Genomic DNA, 19,395 nt, shown 5'->3' on the forward strand with positions numbered 1-19,395 from the left:
TTTTAGCAGACGAGGAGCGACCGGACCGTGGCGTCGCAGCGGCGGTGGCGTCCCTGAAATATCAAGAACGACCTCGCTGCACCAAACGGTAAGGGCGGGAACATACGGAGCCCTCTAGGGGACATGGGGATTTTTTTTTCTTTTGCGTTCCCTCGCAAAACTTTTGCGTTCCCTCGCAAAACCTTTTGCGTTACCTCGCAATACTGTACTGGTCAGTTATGCAGCATAATTGAACACTGCCAGCCTTTCTTACGGTGGGCGCCGTACTTTATGCTTTAATATAAGGTTATATGAGGTATTTCCAAGAATTTTAGTATCTTTTTGTGAAATATCTGAAGTTTTATATCTTTCTTTAGGATAGAAAGGCACCACAAACCTACGATATAAACAGAAACCTTCCGTAAGTAGGAAAGAAATAAAAATACATTATAATTTGGACTATTTCTGAGTTATTATCGCGGGTAATAAATCATCTGACAGTTTTGATTGTGTCTCTGTTGTTCTAGTCTGAATGGTTTAAAGAGCTGCTTTCAGTTCCATCTTAGCCTTAACAGACATAAACATGCAGTAATAAATCGATTTTCAATCAGTGTTTTGCACCAAATAGTTTTTATTAGCAAGTTTTTATTATTAAAAACACGACAAACTAATGATGGTAAAGGGCCGCACTGGGTTAACTCGGGGAATCTCATCTGTCCGTTTATCAATCAACTCCAAACCTCTTCTTTGTTCTGTCACAATTATCGATTTATTCCATTTTGATGATCAGGCTCCAAACTTTGCAAGGACTGACCGCCCCGCTCACCGCTTCCTAATACACACAAAGCCAGTATCCTTCCATTCATACCTGGTGACGTCACGCCCACATCGACACACCTAAGTGTCAAAGCCGCTGCTCCTGTCATATCAATAATTACTTATTTCATTCATATGGCTCTTACAGAGCCTCAGTGAAAACTTGTTTATTATTATTAACTGTTTGGTGCAAAAAATAAATTGAAAATCGATTTATTACTGCATGTTTATGTCTGTTAAGGCTAAGATAGAGCGGCACTGAAAGCAGCTCTATAAACCATTCAGACTAGAACACAACAGAGACACAATCAAAACTGTATATTTATGCATAAAGTACGGCGCCCACCGTAGGAAAGGCTTGCAGTATTCAATTATGCTGCATAACTGACCAGTACAGTATTGCGAGGTAACGCAAAAGTTTTGCGAGGGAACGCAAAAGAAAAAAAAAATCCCCATGTCCCCTAGAGGGCTCCGTAGGAACAGACCACAGACCAAGACCATATTTGGAAATGGAACCATTGCACTCCGGAAATGAAGGGGGGGGGGGCTGTTTGCTATATTATCAGCGATCTCTCGTTTTTATTTTCCTTTGAAATCTGTGATATCTTTCACCTTTAGGAAAGCATACATTTGACCTTCCCTCTTTTATTTATTTCAGCTCACAGTTCTTAACAAATTCTGTAGCTTTCTGTGTACTTCTAAATCTTCTCCTTAGTTGCGTCTTTACTGCCTCTAGTGGGGTGGGGATGGTAACTCAACTAACATACCATATTGTTAATCAGAATTCCACAAAGTCTTTATTATTTATCATTAATTTTGGCATTACTCGCAGCAGCACCCTACACTTACCCTACTAGGGATAAGTGTGTTGTATAATGGATGGATGGGTTTTATTTTTCCCCTCCATGGGCTGCCATCTAAGAGCACTTTAAGTAGCGATTACAAGAGATAGATTGACAGCGGTAAGACCCGCCTCCTGGCTCTGATCGGTTGTTTTTGGTGTTTTCTTCAGATGGCAATAGCAGTTGGAGGAGATCAATCTTTCCACAGATTATTTGTCTCATAAACTGTCACAACATGGAGACAATAAAAAACATATTTTTATAGAAGTTATGTGCTACAGCTTTAAATTTTCAGCAAGAGAACGGATTGAACATTTGTAATTTTTCCTGTTTCTGGTTATTGACCTTTAGCAGGCGGTGTTCACATCTTTAGCTTGCATCAGGCGTCTTCTCTTCATCCTGGGCAGCTCTGTCTGTTCTTGTGCCGCTCTTTGTGCTCATCAGACATGTGTCAGCCTTTTGTTAAGGTCTGCCAGAGAACAGGTTGTTCTCTCCCTCTCCTCTCTGCCTTTGTGTCGACTTCCTGCCAGATGCTGGATCGGGAGCATTAACAAGACAACCCTGAAAATGAAAGTGCAAACGCTCGGCGATACATCATCCCCTCGCCAGCTGCTCTCCGCTTGGAAGTCTCTCCGCCAATCGCCGGGCGAGACCACAGGAAGTTGCCATCTGCGGGCGCCATAGCGACAGAGTTTGTGGATGTGCAGCAGAGCCGATGCGTTATCTGAAGGGAGAGCGTGCCAGGAGGCGCGGGGATTGATCTGAATCACCTGGTGGAGGAGCAGATAAAAGCTCAGAGTCTGCAGAAACAGGAAGGGATGGAGGCCGCTGCACCTGCTCCGTGTGGAGAATGAGAGCGTCACATGTGTGCTGGCTGGGGGCCCGCCTTCCTGCTCCCTGCTGCCAGATCGTCCTGCTGCTCAAACTTCAGGCCTTTCAGGCTTTATATCAGAATACGCTATAAACTCATCACTTATACCGCTGACTGCAAAGACACAAAACATTACCAAGTAGTTTTCTCTAGTTTCTAATCCAAATATCTAGTACAGTTGAAATAAGACAAAACTGACTTGCAGTAACTTTTCAGGAAGAAACGGGAATGTTGTAAGTCAGTAATTGTTTAAGATTGATGGGGAAAAAAGTTCAATTTGCATTTTTTTCACTTGGGAGCAAAAATGTCTGTTTTTCTATTGTACTTTCCTTTTTTCTTTTTCTCTTTTCAACTTCTGTAATTTTTCAGTTTTTTGTCCTTTTTTTCTTTTTGTTGTTTCTTTTTTCCTTTGGTTTTACTTTTGCCTTTCTTTCTGTCTTTATTTTAGTTTTTCCTGTTTTTCTTGTTTTTTATTGGTTTTCTTTCTGTCTTTATTTGTTTTGGTTTTTTTGTCTTTCTCAAAAGACCACAGATAAAAAAAATAAACAAATTATACTATTATGAAGAACATTTTACCAAAGGACTTCAATATGTTAAACGCATACAGAAAAATTGAAAAAAGTACAGTTATAACACAATGTAGAATAAGATTAAAAAGAGTTATTCAGTACAGTTGTTTTTCTTGTAAATACTTTCTTAAAACTGTTTAAACTTGGATTATTAAATATGAGCTTAATATGACTTAAGCTCCTATATCTTCCTGAACAGGTACTTTAAGTTGTTTTGTTTTATTTTAAGATATTTGCATTAGAAACTAGACCAAAAATACTTGGTGAGATTTTGTGTTTTTGCAGTGTATGAACATGCTGGTAACATGGCAGTGTTTTATAACCTGTAAAACTAGAATTTATGCAAAATCATAGCTGATTTTCATAGTAAATGTGATAAAATCTCCCTCTAGCAAGCAGTAAAGTGATGAAAGTGATGTACTATTAGGCTGGAGAACCATGTTGCAACACTACACCGATTAATCTGCTTTTTCCACTGATTTATAACTTCATCTCAGGGGGGAAATGTAACGTTTTGCAGCTACTTGGAACAGCAAAGTGATAACTTTGTTTTAATAATCATTCACCGTTTAGAAGTAATATTTAATTGTTGTTATTCACTGATCTTCCTGCCAGAAGAGGGAACCAGAGAGCCGTTAGAGCGCCGGCTTCCTGTCAACAACAACAACATTCACTCACTGCTGCAAGTTGAGCAGAAACATTAAGATTGACATGGGAAAGATGTCAAATAATCCACCCCTGGATCCGGTACTATTTTGATCGATATTAAGAAATTAGTGATTTAAAACAAGATGTTGCTGAAAGTTACTTATAAATTAGTTTTGTCTCATTTCAAATGACCTAAGACATTTGCACTAGAAACTTGATAAAAAATAGTTGGTAAGATTTTGTTTTTGAAGTGTGAACTTCTCCAGCTCCTGTTTTTAAGAGTTTGTTTTTTCATAGATCAGTCCAACTGGATGTTAATTAGCAAAGCTCGTCCTCATCAAATTCAGTTTATTTTGCTTTTCTGGAAACCTTCCCCTCCCCCCTCAAAGTGTGTTTATTCTGGAAACTTTCATAATCTTTTCTGGTAATTGTGCCAAGCAGACTAACTGGTGATGGAAACTGCAGTTGTTTTTCTCTGATTTCTGTTTGTGGAGTTGAGATCATTTTTATTTGTTTTTGTTTTGGTTCAATCCATCCCATAATATCTCCGGTTGTCCTGCTGGAAGGTGAACCTTCTTCAGCTTTTTTTATTTACTTTCTTGCTGGTTTCATCTACCTAGTTGTGTTTCTTTTCCCTGACTCTCCCTCCTTTCTCCCAGTTTTTCTGCCTGCAGTCGTTCACCTGAGCCTCGTCTGAAAGGCCTGCTGGGAAATCACGCCGACCTTGTGGGAGTAACGCTCGCCGAGGGCTGCGGAGAAACTCAGGAAAACTCATTTCTGTCATCAGGTGAGCGTCAGGATGAGCTTTGCAAAGAATACATTGTTTATTTTTTTACGCATTATTTTGAAAGAGCTCTTTGCATGACATCAGGTTTGCGTCTGTTTAGTTGCTGGCAGCTGATGTGTGTTTGATTAGTGGGACTGAAATTGTCAGAGATGATGTTGTGCACCCTGCCGCTCCCTGCACCAGTACAGCTCCCAGCAACGCACCTGTTACCTCAACCTGCTCCCCACACACACACCGTCACGTCAGTGCCTCTGGTTTCAGCTCGGCTCTTTCCCTCATTAAGGACTCAGGGAAATCTGACAGGTTTTGACAGTGAGGGTTTCCACACAGATCCTGCCAAGGTGACAGATATCTGACAGCTTGTTGAAAACTGCTTCTTTACCACACACACTCCTGCACGCACATACACACACACACACACACAGGGGTCCCCCATGGCTGATGACAATAGGCAGCTGTGAGTGATGGACAGGTTTTATGAAACGTTGCAGATCAGGAAAAAGGAGGGAAAGAGTTCATGCTGGGATAAAAATAAGGGAGGTTGTGAACTTTTGCTTCAATCTGAGGTCAAACATAAAGTTCAGTGTGTATATTTTCCTTTTATTATCCTAACTCGTTAATAAGATTCTTTTGAAGTAACCATTTGTAGAAACAAGCCATCACCACTAAAATTAGAACTGATGGAGATATTATGTTTTTGATTTGTGATTAGAAATGTTCTTAGCATTTATTTGCTATTTTTTGCGTATTACATAGAAAATAAAGAATAAGCATCTGTTAAACATTTCAGTAGTTTTTCAGTTCATCTTTCTGCTGTTCTGCTCTGTATAATATAAGCAGCTAATAGCTAGCTGGCTAATAGCTGAAGCTAAACCTGCAGTGTTTAGCTTCACTGTGAAGCTAACACAGTGTATTAAGTGTAAACACTTAATACACTGTGTATAAAGTGCACTTTATGCACTTTCTATAAAAGTGTATAAAGTGGGGCGTTCCGTGGTGGCGTAGTGGTTAGCGCGACCCGTATTTGGAGGCCTTGAGTCCTCGACGCGGCCGTCGCAGGTTCGACTCCCGGACCTGACGACATTTGCCGCATGTCTTCCCTGCTCTCCTTCCCCGTTTCCTGTCAGCTTACTGTCATATAAGGGACACTAGAGCCCACAAAAGACCCCTGGAGGGGTTAAAAAAAAGTATATAAAGTGTGGACCCGGGCCTATTTGTGGCCCATGAAATGATGGGCCACAATTTGGCATCTGATAAATTGACATTGATAAATTGGAAGTAAGACTCGAGTCCAAAACCTTTTTTGGTTCTGGATCTTTAATAATCTGCAGATTTCTTAAAATTTTGTTGGTTAAGCAGATTTAAAAAAAAGAAAAATCACAAATTTGTGCTTTTTTATGTATTTCTATTTTATTTAATGAAGTTGGTAGTTTAAATGTGACTTATTATGCTTCTTGAACAGGTTAGAATAGGTCTATGGGCTAAACAAAACACATTTATTAAAGTTTTTTTGCACACAATAATTCTTGCATGAGATTTTAATCTGGTCAGTTCTGCCTATAAATGTCCTGGAGGTCACCTTGGACGTTTGGTTGCTAGGTAACGGGTGGAGTTCCGTTGAAGTTGCTAGGTAATGGGTAGTACCTTAATATTCCAGAGGTTTTTGAAACGGCTTACTTTCTAGACACCAAAAAACAAGAACTTATTGCCAAAAAATGGCTGGGTGTGATTTTCTGTTTTTTTGCTTTTTGTTCTTTTTTAAAAAAATTCTTGGACTGCTTTTAGAAGCAGTAGAAACCCAAGTGGAAGAACAAAAATGTCCAAAATGTGAATTTTGCGTAGTAAACGTTTGGACACCACTGCTCTATGCTGCCAGGTTTTTCCTACTGCATCTCATTAAGTCGACTTTAAACAGCTGGAATGTTCTCACTGAAGACCTTCGTGGTTTTGAAATCACTAAAACCTTAATTTACCTCCATGGCTGTAACAGTCCCCCGCCCATTAATGAGCGCACACGACCTCGTTTCCCACTCAACACCCACTCCGTTTCCTCCTGTCTGTAAATCACCTGCTTACCGCTGCCTTTAAGACCGCCTGAGCGTTCGCTCCTCTCCAGCGTTCGCTCCTCTCGCGTTGCCCTCTGTCAACAGTAAACTTTCTGAAAAGCGAGCTTAACAGGCCGTGAAAGGGCGGCACAGATGGCTACATCCTAGGTGGTAATTATCAACCAGTTCCTCCCAGTGAAAAAAACAGAAAAGGAACAAGTGGAGGTGTTGCAGACAGGTCAACTGATGCGGCTGACACGCTGGCGCACGGTTAGTTCAAACCGAAGTGTGGCGAAGGGCCTTCTGGAGCGCAGACAGTCCTTTGACAGAGTCATAGGTCAGCACCGCCATAACAGGATGATTTCTGGCTCCACTGCACATCAGCCTGAGAAAGAGATCTATATTATTACACACTGCAAAAACACTAAATACTACCAAGTATTTTTGATCTAGTTTCTAGTGCAAATATAGTACAGTTGGACTCTAACTAACTTTTTAGCTAAATCTGAGCTTGATTACAGCTGCAGTATGAAGATTTTATGGAATATATATTTACATGTTGGTTAAAACTCACTATGTTATGACGATATGTTATGAGACAGAGCATCTGTGAAAATAAGCACCTCTGCTGTCTTCAGTGACGTGCGGTCAGGGGAGGCAGGTGAGGCAGTGCCTCACCAGCCATCATGGAAAGAAAGAAAATATATAATCATAAAGTAATTTAAATTGTTATATTCATCCGGTGGTTTGTACTAAAAAATATTTATTTTTCATGTAGCTTCACCAATTTCGATTTTTATTTGTTCAAAATCGCTGAATTTTCTTATTTTCCCATTGAAATGCTTGGAAGCGATGCCGGTGAGGCAGCAGCGAGCTCTGCCTCACCTTGGATTGCGCAACCCCTGGCTCTGCGCTGGCTGCTAAGCGGAGAGAGCATGTTGCTGTACGGCGTCAATAAAATGGTTTAAACAAATTTAATATGTGAACTTATTTCCAATAATTTAGCTTATGTATATAATGTACAGTGCTTTTTGTCACCAACTGTGTTTGTGTAACGTGTTTCGTGTAATGAGCGATTATAAACGGCAGAGAACAGGTTCGAGGTGAGGCAGGCAGTTCTCTTGCCTCATGGCAGGGGGCGCTCAAGATCCCAGACGTTCGTCTTGTTCACTCCTCAACTGCCGAGTAAGTGACAGCGAGCTAGGCTAAACGATTCGGGAAGCAAGTCAAGTGCAGCAATAGATTATAATAGAGATAGTGATTTTTTTCCTCTCGCTTATCCCGACTTTCGACATGGATGACTACATTACAACACTAAAAAGGTTTTCTCAAGTGGACTTTCAATCGAAGCAGGTAAGACAGTAATAACATTTATTTTGTTTTGTTTTTTAAGGAAATGTGTGTTTTGTGAGCTACAGTTTGTATGTGTAAGAATGCAGAAGTGAAACAACCTGTAAACTGCTGTCAATCTATGCATCTATTTGCAAATCTGATTCTGATGACGTCAGTGCCTCACCAGCTATGAACCTCACCGCACGTCACTGGCTGTCTTCAATCACCTCCTTCATGAATGCTAAAGCTAGTTAGCATGGCCACAGATGGCTGCAGTTTTTCTGTAACTATAAGTTGTTTCTTTATCATTAGCACATTTAGCAGTGAATAGATCAGGTTGATTGACAGCGTTAAGACCCGCCTCCTGACTCTGACTGGTTGTTTTTGGTGCATTTCTTCAGATGGCAACAGTATCAACAAATATGTGAATCTATTATAAATCTATTTATTATCCTTTCAGACTGATATTTGCATCAGCAAATTATGGCACTTCATACTCCACCTGGCTGCATTACGCTAGACCACAAAAGTTGGGACACCAGTCAGTTGGTCGTTGAACAATAACTACAAATTTTTTTGAAAATGGTTTCATCTGTTGAGTAGTCGTTACCCAATCGATGTAAACATAATCACAATACAATGCTTTTTGAATTCTGCACCTAAAGATTTACAGTAAATTTATAAAACATTTACTGTAAACAATATTTAACTAATAAAAACTAGCAAACACACTCTACAAAACTGAGCTAGACAAAAGTCAACAAAATAAAAGTATTAAGAAAAACCCAAAACTATTGTAACTCTGGTTTAAAGTCAGTTATCCATTTAAAAACAAAAGTTTTTCATTGGCTGATTTTTATTTATTTATTTTTTTACTTATAAAAATAAAATTTTCCCTCATCAATATTTAATAATTATTCATTTACAACATTCTCTCTTATTGTACTGAAAAGTTAGTTTTTGCACCAATGCAAGTGGACTAAGATATTTGCCCTAAAAACTCGTCAAAAAGACTTGGTAAAATTTGGATCCACCGGGTTTTTATTAAAATAAACACTTCTGCTCATGGTGAATTCATTCTTCAGTTGGAGTCGTGAGCAGATTAGCTCTGCTGTACAGTGAAGAGGTGAGCCAGTGATTCTGAAAACATTCCAGTCGTCACTAGTCACTGTGTTTATGCCCACTTTACACTATCAAAAGTCATTTTTTTCAGAGATTAATTATAGTTTTTTTTTCTTTTTGCTTTCCATCCATTAAAACTGAAGGTGATGGCTAATTTGAATCCTCCTTAATTTGGTAAATTTTAATGCCGTACAAGGTGATGGGCGAGCCTCGGCCTGCGTCGCAACATTTCATGCAGAAATATGCTAATGCGGCTCGTATCTGAATCTTTGTCTGGTTGTCATTCTCACATGGGGCACATCAAAGCCATATGACCTGATTTTGCACCTGCTGTTTAATTAAATTTACAAGACAGACACAGTCTCCACTCCCGGTGATATACAAATCTGGCTTTATTACCTGGCCACTGTGATTTACAAGGCAATTTCGTGCTGGGCGGTAATGGCGTCTGCCAAAGTGTTCCCTCTGAAAAGATGTGACAACAAGTTGTCTCGTTTACTGAAGACGGGACCAAGAATGTGAGAACCGTGTTTGAGATGTACAGGAAGAAAACATTTCATATTCTTTAGCATTATTTGGAGTTATATCACCATCAAACTATATATGCCTATAAAGCAAGAAGTGGAGCGACAAATGGCTGAATCAAATCAACGTATGTGCTCCACAACTTCACACCAAAACTGATTCCCATAAAAGCCTGATCAAAATCTTAAGCTGCTCTTACAGACTACAGTTAACCCCTGCAATTGGTGATTAATTGGAAATTCATGTCTTTTCGTCCCAAACGGCTCTTAAAGGGGCAGTTTTGTGTGTTTTCCAGGCTCATAATGCCATTTTATAGTACAACCATGTAACTAACTTCAGGTGCGCTACAAAATGCTACATCTATCAAATATAACTTAAGTAATTTGACTTCCTCATTTAACGATGTGAAATTGGGTCTGTCTCTTTAAGAAGCTCCTGCTCTTTCTGAAACTCCGCCTCCAGGAACATGGCTCCTCTATTAACCCTTTAACAACGTTTTTACCAGCATTGCTCTGAGAAATGGCTCCTATAATGAGCTGAGCTGATGTGCAATTCCACCAGGTGTTTGCTAATTGCTGCTGGCTAGTCTGAAGGAGCTGCCCTGTGAGAAAGAGAACCACAGCTGGAGATGGAACAGATGTTGCAATTTTTGATCCCAAATTGAACCTGATTATCAGGGTGTCCTGTAGCTTCACATCTTAGCTTAACTTAGTACATATGAATGTTTTGTCTGTCAAACTTCTGCATTTACTATTTATATGTAAATACCAAAGCTTTCTACCAAATTTTCTATATTTTTTCTTTCAGTAAATTCTTTATTTTGTCAGTCGTATTTTGTGACACTGTATCATTCTCTGTTTTCACAGAATGATACGATCCCGTATCCTCACGTGATTGGCCACAAGGCCGCCAATCAAAACAAAGTCCTGCCATCATAATAACCTGCTGCAGAATTGATTTTAATAACTAATTTCTCTCCATCCAGATCTTTGTAACAACTCTGTCACTGTTCCTCTGCATAAAATCCATCCACTGATGTGACCTGCTGCATATTTCAACACCAACAAAGACAGGACTCCCAGTAGCTTTTCAGCTCTCTGTTCTGCACCTAGCAGCACTTTCTTCATGTCTGAGCCTGTGGTGTGTATAATTCAGTTCATGCCACACCCTGCTTGACAATCATTGCATAAGACGATGAACTTGAACCCATTGATTGACCTCAGAAACATGTTTCTATTTTAATAAATAGAAAGAAAAAGCAAGATTTCAATCTCTTTTGTAGACAAAAGTAATGGTGAGGAAAAAAATACCAGAAGGTTGATGTCAATATCAGAAAAAAAAAAGTTTTTCCTGCATTAATTTGATATCTTTAGGGATTATTAGTAGCTGTGTTTCCATTACAAATGTCTGCAAACTTGTTAAAAAGACACAATTTCAGAATTGTGGAGTTTCCTTTAAAATAGAAAATGCAATTAAGATTACACGTGAATAAGTTTGTTCACGCAATAAATCTTTTTAAAAATATGCAGCCCCATCATCCTCCTACCACTTCATATCTACTTTGTCATTTCTGCCAGTAGTAACATCCTGTTGTAGATCACATGACTCCTGTGATGCAAAATAAGTGTTTCTATTGCTGTTTTACAAAATACAACAATTTCTACATAAATATAAAACCACCTCAGCCTAGTAGAAATGTGAATTTTTTTTAAAAATTGGCATGATTCCCTTAAGTAAATTTATTTTTTAAATGTCAGATTGCATAATTATATGGTCAATGGAAACGCTGCTACTGATTCAGTGACATGAAGCTAACAGTAAGTGGGAGTTGAAGTGTAGGTATGTGACAGTGGATGATTGTTCTTTTATTTTCTGGAGTGGCGATAAAGCCTAATTTAGTTTAAAAACATCCTGAGCCATCACTCTGTTGGCTTCCCATGTATTCAGCTCAGCAGTTTCTTTATATCTTTACTCTTTTGAAGCCTGAAATGAAGCATCCCACTGCTCCGGTTCTTCTGAAGCTTACATTTCACCTTTCAGGTTGTGCTTTTTTTATAAAATGTCGGACTTTGAAGCAAAGCACCATTTGTATATGCAAATTTATGCATGTGAAATGCATGTGAGTGCACTCAAATTTGTGATTTCATGTGAATCTGAGAGATGGCTCTGGTTGCAGTAGTGTGTGCATTGCAGGCAATCCATAATAGATGATGAAATTTGGCAAGCCGTCCAGCCTTATGGTCTTTTCCTCCTCCTGCAGCTGCTTGTTTTCCCAGAACTCATCTGTGCTGCTGACCAAGAGTTGTGTGCGCATGTGTATCAGAGAGAGAGCGAAGCCGAGTCCGTATGTCACTGTCTTTGCCCACAAGCACTCCACGAGCATCTTTCCATTCCTCAATATGTCAGACTTGAATATGAAAACGGGCAACTTTTTCATCACTCTTCCTCCATGTGCGCATATGGCCACAGAGCCCATGGTGAATGTCAGAACGGAGTGGAAAACCCAGGGAGCGGTTCTGCAAATTTACTAAATCTGAGACACACAGTGGCAACAATCTGTACTACATCCTTAGAACTGATCAGACTCGTGTTATTTTACATTTACTGAGGTTTAATGTGCTGAAATAGTGATAAAATACTGTTAAAATGTAAAGCAGGAGCCAGAATGAAGCAGGTCTGATCAGCATACTCTCTTAAAAGCAGAAAAAAACATTATTTACCAATCCAAAGAAGCAAAGAGATTCAGTTACAGTATTACCTGCATTCAAGGATTATATTTAGATTTAAAAATACTTTATTGATCCCAAAAGAAATTAAATGTTATTGTAACTAGGCCTGCCACAATAACAAATTTTGCTGGACGATAAATTTTCAAAAGCTCGTTAACTAATTTCCAGATTTTTCCAAACAACATGCAGCAATTCTGAAATGAAACGTCGAGATTAAAACAAATTGGGACTGTCATAACAAATTTAGCTGGATAATAAGTTGTCCCAGAAATAATGGAGACTTTTTGATTATTTTTAATATTTTGTCTCTCTCAAAACATAAGATCACAAATGTCACAAATTTGACATTTGTGACAGCTCAAATTGCTCTGAGCTTTATTCAGAGCAATAAAACTCTGAACTCTGAAAATCAACTGAAAGCAACATTGGCTGTTTAGGATTTTTGTTCACGGGATACGTCATTGGAAATCACGGCAGCAACGGATGTAAAAACATGAAATATATTCATAATTCAGTGATGGTGCTAGCGCTGACCTATCAGCCAATCAGAGGAGACGTCGCGTTGAATGTAAAGGACTTTTGTAATCAGCAATTTTACAGAAGAATTATGGGTCAACATGTTGGACACAAAACTCTTTATGGACTGTGAGAACTCTGATGGAAAAAAGAAAAACAAACATCCTCCTCCAACCACTTCCTGTCTTTGTCATTTTCGCCAGCAGTAACATCCTGTTAATCATGTGACTCGTGATTAAAGAGTTTCTGTTGCAGTTTTACAAAAATACCTCAAACTTTTTATCAAAAAAAGTATGTTGTTTTTTTTTAATCGCCTTATTTTTGTACTTTTTGCAATTTTATGCAGCTATAGTGTGCGTGAAGGAGAAATGCAGCAGCTGCAAATTTAACAAACGTTTACATTTTTCAAACCGAGTCAACGGGACAATTAGACTTTCCAGTAACACCTTATTTGAAGGGGTGTGCACAAAACTGACCTAACACTGTCATAAACATGAAGGAGTCTCCATGAATGTTTGTTAGGAAGTGTCATTCAGTAAATAATGACACTTTTAATGCAACTTTGCATTTAAAACATTATTTGCCGAAAAAGGTAAAGTTAACACTTTTAATGAACGTTTTAATGCAACTTTGTGTTTAAAGTGTCATTATTTACTGAATGACAATCATGAAAACTCCTTCAGTCTTAAGCACACGCTTCAAAGTCTTGTTGACTTTTCAAATCGACAGTTTTCTGCATCTTTGTTATTGAAATAAATGACAGAATTGCCCTTTAAGTGATACAACTTCTGGCTGTATTGGAGTGAAACTGTTCTGAAGCGATTGACTTCCAAAGTTCAGCTTCCATCCATGAGATCAGCAGTCAGTGAGCTCTGATGGATGATCTGGGCCGGGCTGGAAACCCGGGCCGCCTCTGCAGAAAGCTGTACAGCAGCTGTTTTCTCTAAGATGGAGGAGCATCAGTGAGAGAGGGAGAAAGGTCAAACTGAAAGTGAGAGGAGGAGAAAGCGTCTACCTTCTTCTTCTTCTTGCCCTTCAGGCAGACCAGGTGTCTGTAACTCCAGCGGAGAAGCTGGCTCGTCTGTTCTCAGTTCCTTCATCGTTCTGCCTTCCCTTTCTCAGAGGATGGACGCAATTAGCGCACACACAGAGTGCAGAGTGAGGAGAAAAGCTGCAGAAAATGACAACGCGCCGAGCCACAGCACATGGAAAGGCAGGAGAAACAAAGAGAGCCAGAGAGGCTCGCTGGAGAGCTTGTTTTATCAAAGTGCAGGTGCAGGATTTGAGTGACTGCCAGGCTGCGCTCGTCTTCTGGTTCCATATTAACGTTGTCAGCTTTTTACCTCTCTTCACCTGCAAACCTCCTTTTCTTACCGTCTTCGTTTTGAAGCCCTCGCCTCGCCTAATGCAAGAAAGTTTGGCAGAAACTTTCCAAATTTTATAGATTCCTGGAAAAAAAACGGAGTAATCGCTCTACAAGAACTGAATGTTGCTCATTTCTGGTCAGTTTGGATAATAATAGTTACATTTACTCAATTACATTTAGCACAGTAAATGTTCTGTTAGGAGTAATTTTTACTGCGCTGTAGTTTGAGTAATTTTATTCTTGAGGATTTTAAAAGTTTCAGAATCCTGATTTTTAGATAACAGGATTGGGGATAAATTAAGTGAGAAATTAAATTTTTTTGACTTTTTCAGATTTTATGTAGCAATTCTTAACTAAAACATCAAAACTAAAATAAATTTATGAGTGAAATTAGGCCTGTTTTGACAAATTTTGCTGGACAATAAATCATTCCAGAAGTTATTACGATAAATGAAAAAGTTTGCGTTGCACTCAGACCTCTTTGTTGTTTTATGCTGGCTTGTTACTGTTTTAATTTCCATTTAATCATTTAATTATCCAATGAGCTAAATTTTGAGTTTTTAATTGACTGTTATTAGCTAAAATAATCTGAAATAATTTCTTAAAATAAGTAATTCTTTGGGAGATTAACCTATATAATATTTGACTGAACTTTTCAAAGAGATTCTAATTAACTGAGACGCATCTGTATTAATATTAGCACCACTTTGTGTCTGCTACTTTATATTACTGTAAATAAATGTTTTACTTCCTGTTTTGTTCTTAAACTAAAAGAATCTTCTCTTTAATCACACAATCCAGAGTTTACTTCCTCTGCTGAAGACAGTTTTTCTGTTATAAGCAGCAATATTAATTTATGAACCAACTAAAATGAAATGCCATAGCTCCTGTATTTTAAAAAAACATAGTTTTTAATAGTTTGTATTTTATCTCCATCCCTGCTCAGTTCACGTCTATATTTCATGTCCATATTTCATATTATCAGTCTTTACGTAATCTTGTCACATAATTTGTTTATTTTTGACCCCACAGATGTTTAGTGAGAACTACTTTTATTCGTCTTTATGATGAAAGGCGTCCCCAGTGACAACAGCTAACCTTTACATTTGCTAACAGCAGATGTTCACAGACGCAAAACTTGTGAAAGGTAATTTTATTAAGCTATATTCACACTGCATTATGCAGATAATAAAGTCTTATATTCATTTTCATGCATAAATTATGATAACCTCATTTAGATATTTTTTCTTGTTTTCAGTCTCATTTGTGTCTAAAAAGTTCATCTAAAAATCTGTATTTAACAACTGTTTTCAGAGTCTTTAGACTTTGAAACTTACCACTGACTTATTTAAATTTTTACTGAGTAAAATCTCTAAATCAATGTAAAAATATTGGAAGCATTTTGCTGGTATCCAACAGTCACACTTTGGTCCAGTTATGTTAAATTTCACCAAATTACAGGGTAAATGTCCAAATTTATATCATTTGTTTGTGCAACAGTAAATTCAAACCTAAAGCTCTTTAAGGGAGGAGAATATTCTTCCATTCATACAGCGACATGCAGATCTACATATGTTGCATGTTACACTTCACGTCCAAATTTCACGCATGTTTACAACGCTGGAACAATTCGGGTAAAATGAAACCTTGAGATGTAGGTATTATTTCAGCGCAGTTCGCCAAAGCAAAGGGTAAAATAACGCAGAAAAAGCGTTAATTCAAAACCACTCGTATTCTTTTATTTCGCTTTGTGTTGGCTGCACTACACACTAACGTTGCCATAGCAATTGACTGACAACAGCTCCACTAATGTATTAAGACTAAGAAAACATGCAAACATTTCCCAGTCAAAGCAGAGAACATTCAGTCCATTAAAAGTATTATAAATTCAGGCTTGGTGTTTAGTTTAATTCTGCAACACAGCTACATGTTAAGATAGTCAAAGTCAAGCTAGCATAGCTGACATAACTTCTCTCTGTAGCTATTTTTCCTGACCTTTTTATGTAGTTGTCATATTGTTGATGATTATTAGCAAAACGTTTTTTTTTTTATAAATCACCTATACATTTAAGATTTTAACAACTTTGGTTGACAACTTGAAAGCTAAAGCCAATGCTAGTCATTGTCGGCTAGCCAGTAAGCACCTGGAAGGTAACATTTTGCACATGTGACGTCACACTGCAATGCATCCATAAACAATTATTTCATTAAATGTGAAGATGCAATTAACCCAAAACCTTGTGATTGCTTCCTTCCTGTTAAATCTATCAGAGCAAAACCAACAAATACATTTTTTTGTATAATGGCAGCAAAAGTAGGCGGTAAGGTGTTAATATTGTTTTTGTGAACTTGCATTGGATTTCCAGTTGGTGGCAGCGTACGGAGCCAAACACTAAACACCATCATATAAGAAATGGCTCGTTTTGCTCCCTGTAGTGACCGCTACAATCCAGACTTTCAGAAGAAGAATAAATCTCTTTTCGTCTCAGCTAGCTTGTGAAGCATTACCCTGATGAAAATGGCTGCATGACTTTGTGAGCTGTAGGGCCATGCTTGACAGAGCTGAGTTTGGAGAGGAAAAAGTTTCACAAATGGCCAAATGTCACTAATTAGTTTGAACTGAGCATTTTGGATGGAGCCAGTTAGTGTGGTGTTGGCAGGGGGCAGCAGGAAGACGGGGAATTGATGGGCTGTGCCTCCAAAATGTAAATTAAACAAAAGGCGGGAGTTCACATGACAGCTTTGGAGGGGCAGGGCTGGAGCCTTCTGATTTTTCTGTGTGAGAAGGAGAACAAGTGGAGCACAGTGCACCAAACATTGGCACATGGCGAACAGCTCGGAGGCAGCGGAAGCAAAATAACTTCTGTTCTAGGGAACAACAAAGGAGGAACAAACAGCGTGGCCCACAACTTTTTGGTCCTTATTATTCTGTGATTTCGTAATCAAGAGGATGGGATCTGATCTACAAACCATGGACAGCTGGTTCATTTCCACCGACGGGCCTTGTGGGAGATGTAGTTTCTTCTCTCAACGACATATGCAAATCCCAACTGTCCCTCCCCTCTCTCTCCATAATTGCAGACTTTTTTTCCGTAACAGAAGGAGGCCCATTTGTGCGTGTGTATGTGTGTTTGTGTGCAGCCTATGCTCTTGTCAGAGTCCAGCCTTATTTCGAGGGATAAATAAAAGATGCAGAGTTCTTCTAAAGGAGCCCGGCAGAAGGTAGGCACAGACAAGCAGAGATGGAGGCATTCTTCAGAGAATCTGCTCTGTGCATGTCGCCGCATCGATTCTCTGTTTGGATTTCGCAGGGTTCAAACACGCTGCATTGTGGGCCGCAGATTGTGTTGCCTGGGCGTCCCTCAAGTGACATGTAAAAAGCCAGCCCCCCATCTGCCTGACAGATTTGTGCGGGAAGCTCCTGAAAGCTTTGGCAGAGAGAGACAGGTGGGGATGGACAGACAGACGCAGAGAAGAACGAGTGCCACTCAGCACCGCTCAGCTGTCAGCAGAGAGCAGAAAACCATACTAAGTTTAGTGCTGACAAGCTGTGGCAGGCAACAAACAAAACTTTGTCAAACTAAAACAACAACCTGAACCTCCGCCGAGCGTCTCGCTGCGACTGTGGATTGCTACACCTGTCTGTAAGCCGCTTGAAGCTCCGCAGGGCAGGAAGCAGACCTGCTAATCACACACCCTGACAGCCTGCATCAGGGTAAATTATGGTAATGGCATGCAGTCATCTGCCTGGTGCCATTTGACTCGACAAAAACACTTAAACACTCCATCTATTTCTCTAAGTGGGAAGAAGAGAGGCCATCTTGGATGGGTGGGCCTGTGGGTTTTTTGACAGGAACAGAGGAGAAGAAGCCCAGCGACGCTCCAGTGACATCCCACAGTCTGTTCAACACAGAGGCAGGCGAACTTGTCTCCTCCAAACCTGCCAATGTTTAAATATTTCATTTCTTTCTGCGTCGCAGATTACATTTCATTTCACATAGTTATTGTTACTGAGCACAGATATTTAATAAACTGTATCACAGAAACAGAAGTGGGCTTTTCTTATTCAAATGTTTGACTAGTTCAAGTTTATTTATATAGCACATTTCAGAAACATTAAGTAATTGACTTTAAAAAGCTCATATGTCTTGCTGAAAAGTTACTTATAAGTTCGTTTTATTTTAAGTGTAGGAAGACGTTTGCACTAGTCTGAAAATATTTGGTAAGACTTTGTGTTTTTCAGTGAAACCAGCAGAAACGCATAAAGAAAAATACAAAATCAAAACAAATCACTATAAAGTCGCTGAAGTTGGAAAATGAGCCGTTTGAAAACCCCTCTGAATCTAACGTCACAAATCACCAGGCACTGCGCCGTTACCTAGCAACCGCAGGGGAATTCCACCCGCTACCTAGCAACCGCAGCGGAATTCCACCCGCTACCTAGCAACCGCAGGGGAATTCCACCCGCTACCTAGCAATAGGGGTGGGCACTTATATTGTTAATCATTGTGATCAATTTCTTATGAGACAAATGGGAATGTTTTTCAAGAGCAGTATTTGTGTAACTGCTGTGACACACAAGCTGTTTCCATTTGAAATGTGCGCAAAACTTTGGTGCCTTTCTGTTGATGTCGAAAAAACAGAATTTCGCAATTGCGGTTTTTCCACTGAATAAGAAATACAGGAATATGTTTGTTCACATGATAAATCATTAAAAAGCATTCCACGCCATCATCCTCCGACCACTTCCTGTCATCTTCTCCGACTTTTCCACCAGTAGTCATATCCTGCTGTTGGTCACATGACTCGTGGGGCGAAAAAGTGTTTTCATTGACTGTATAATTGCACAATTTCATATTTCAAAAATAAATTTGCTTAATAAAAATGCATAAATTTAGAAAAAACTTGTTTTTTGATCAAAGGTTTTATTGGTTGTATTGAATTGGTTTGTTTCTCAAAATTGCAATGGAAGCACTTTTTTCACAGCACGAGTCACATCATGAACAACAAGATGTAAAAAACAAAAACATGGCACAATCTTGGCAGCATCCGGCTGTTGACCGTGTGACTTATCTGATGTGAAAAAAGTGTTTCCATTAGTTTTGTAAGATAAACTAATTTCGATACAGCTATGACCACTAATGTGCAGTCAGTAACTATTTCTCTCTTCATTCCACTTATTACCAGACACTACATACTAAGTAATAAGTGAATATTTTGTACAAAAACTTGATAATAAAAGCATAAA

At 39.0% G+C, this 19,395-nt stretch overlaps 1 long non-coding RNA gene across 1 annotated transcript in view; it reads left to right on the top strand.

Moving 5' to 3' along the window:
* Nucleotides 1–4: 4 nt before the first annotated feature.
* LOC114134040 (uncharacterized) overlaps nucleotides 5–19,395 on the top strand; it is a 29,963-nt gene continuing 10,572 nt past the window's right edge. Inside the window, exons 1-2 of the long non-coding RNA XR_003593333.1 lie at nucleotides 5–88; nucleotides 4,385–4,512. This is a non-coding gene — a long non-coding RNA (uncharacterized LOC114134040). The remainder of the gene's footprint in view (nucleotides 89–4,384; nucleotides 4,513–19,395) is intronic.

This window comes from Xiphophorus couchianus, chromosome 19 (assembly GCF_001444195.1).
Source record: "Xiphophorus couchianus chromosome 19, X_couchianus-1.0, whole genome shotgun sequence".
NCBI lineage: Eukaryota > Metazoa > Chordata > Actinopteri > Cyprinodontiformes > Poeciliidae > Xiphophorus > Xiphophorus couchianus.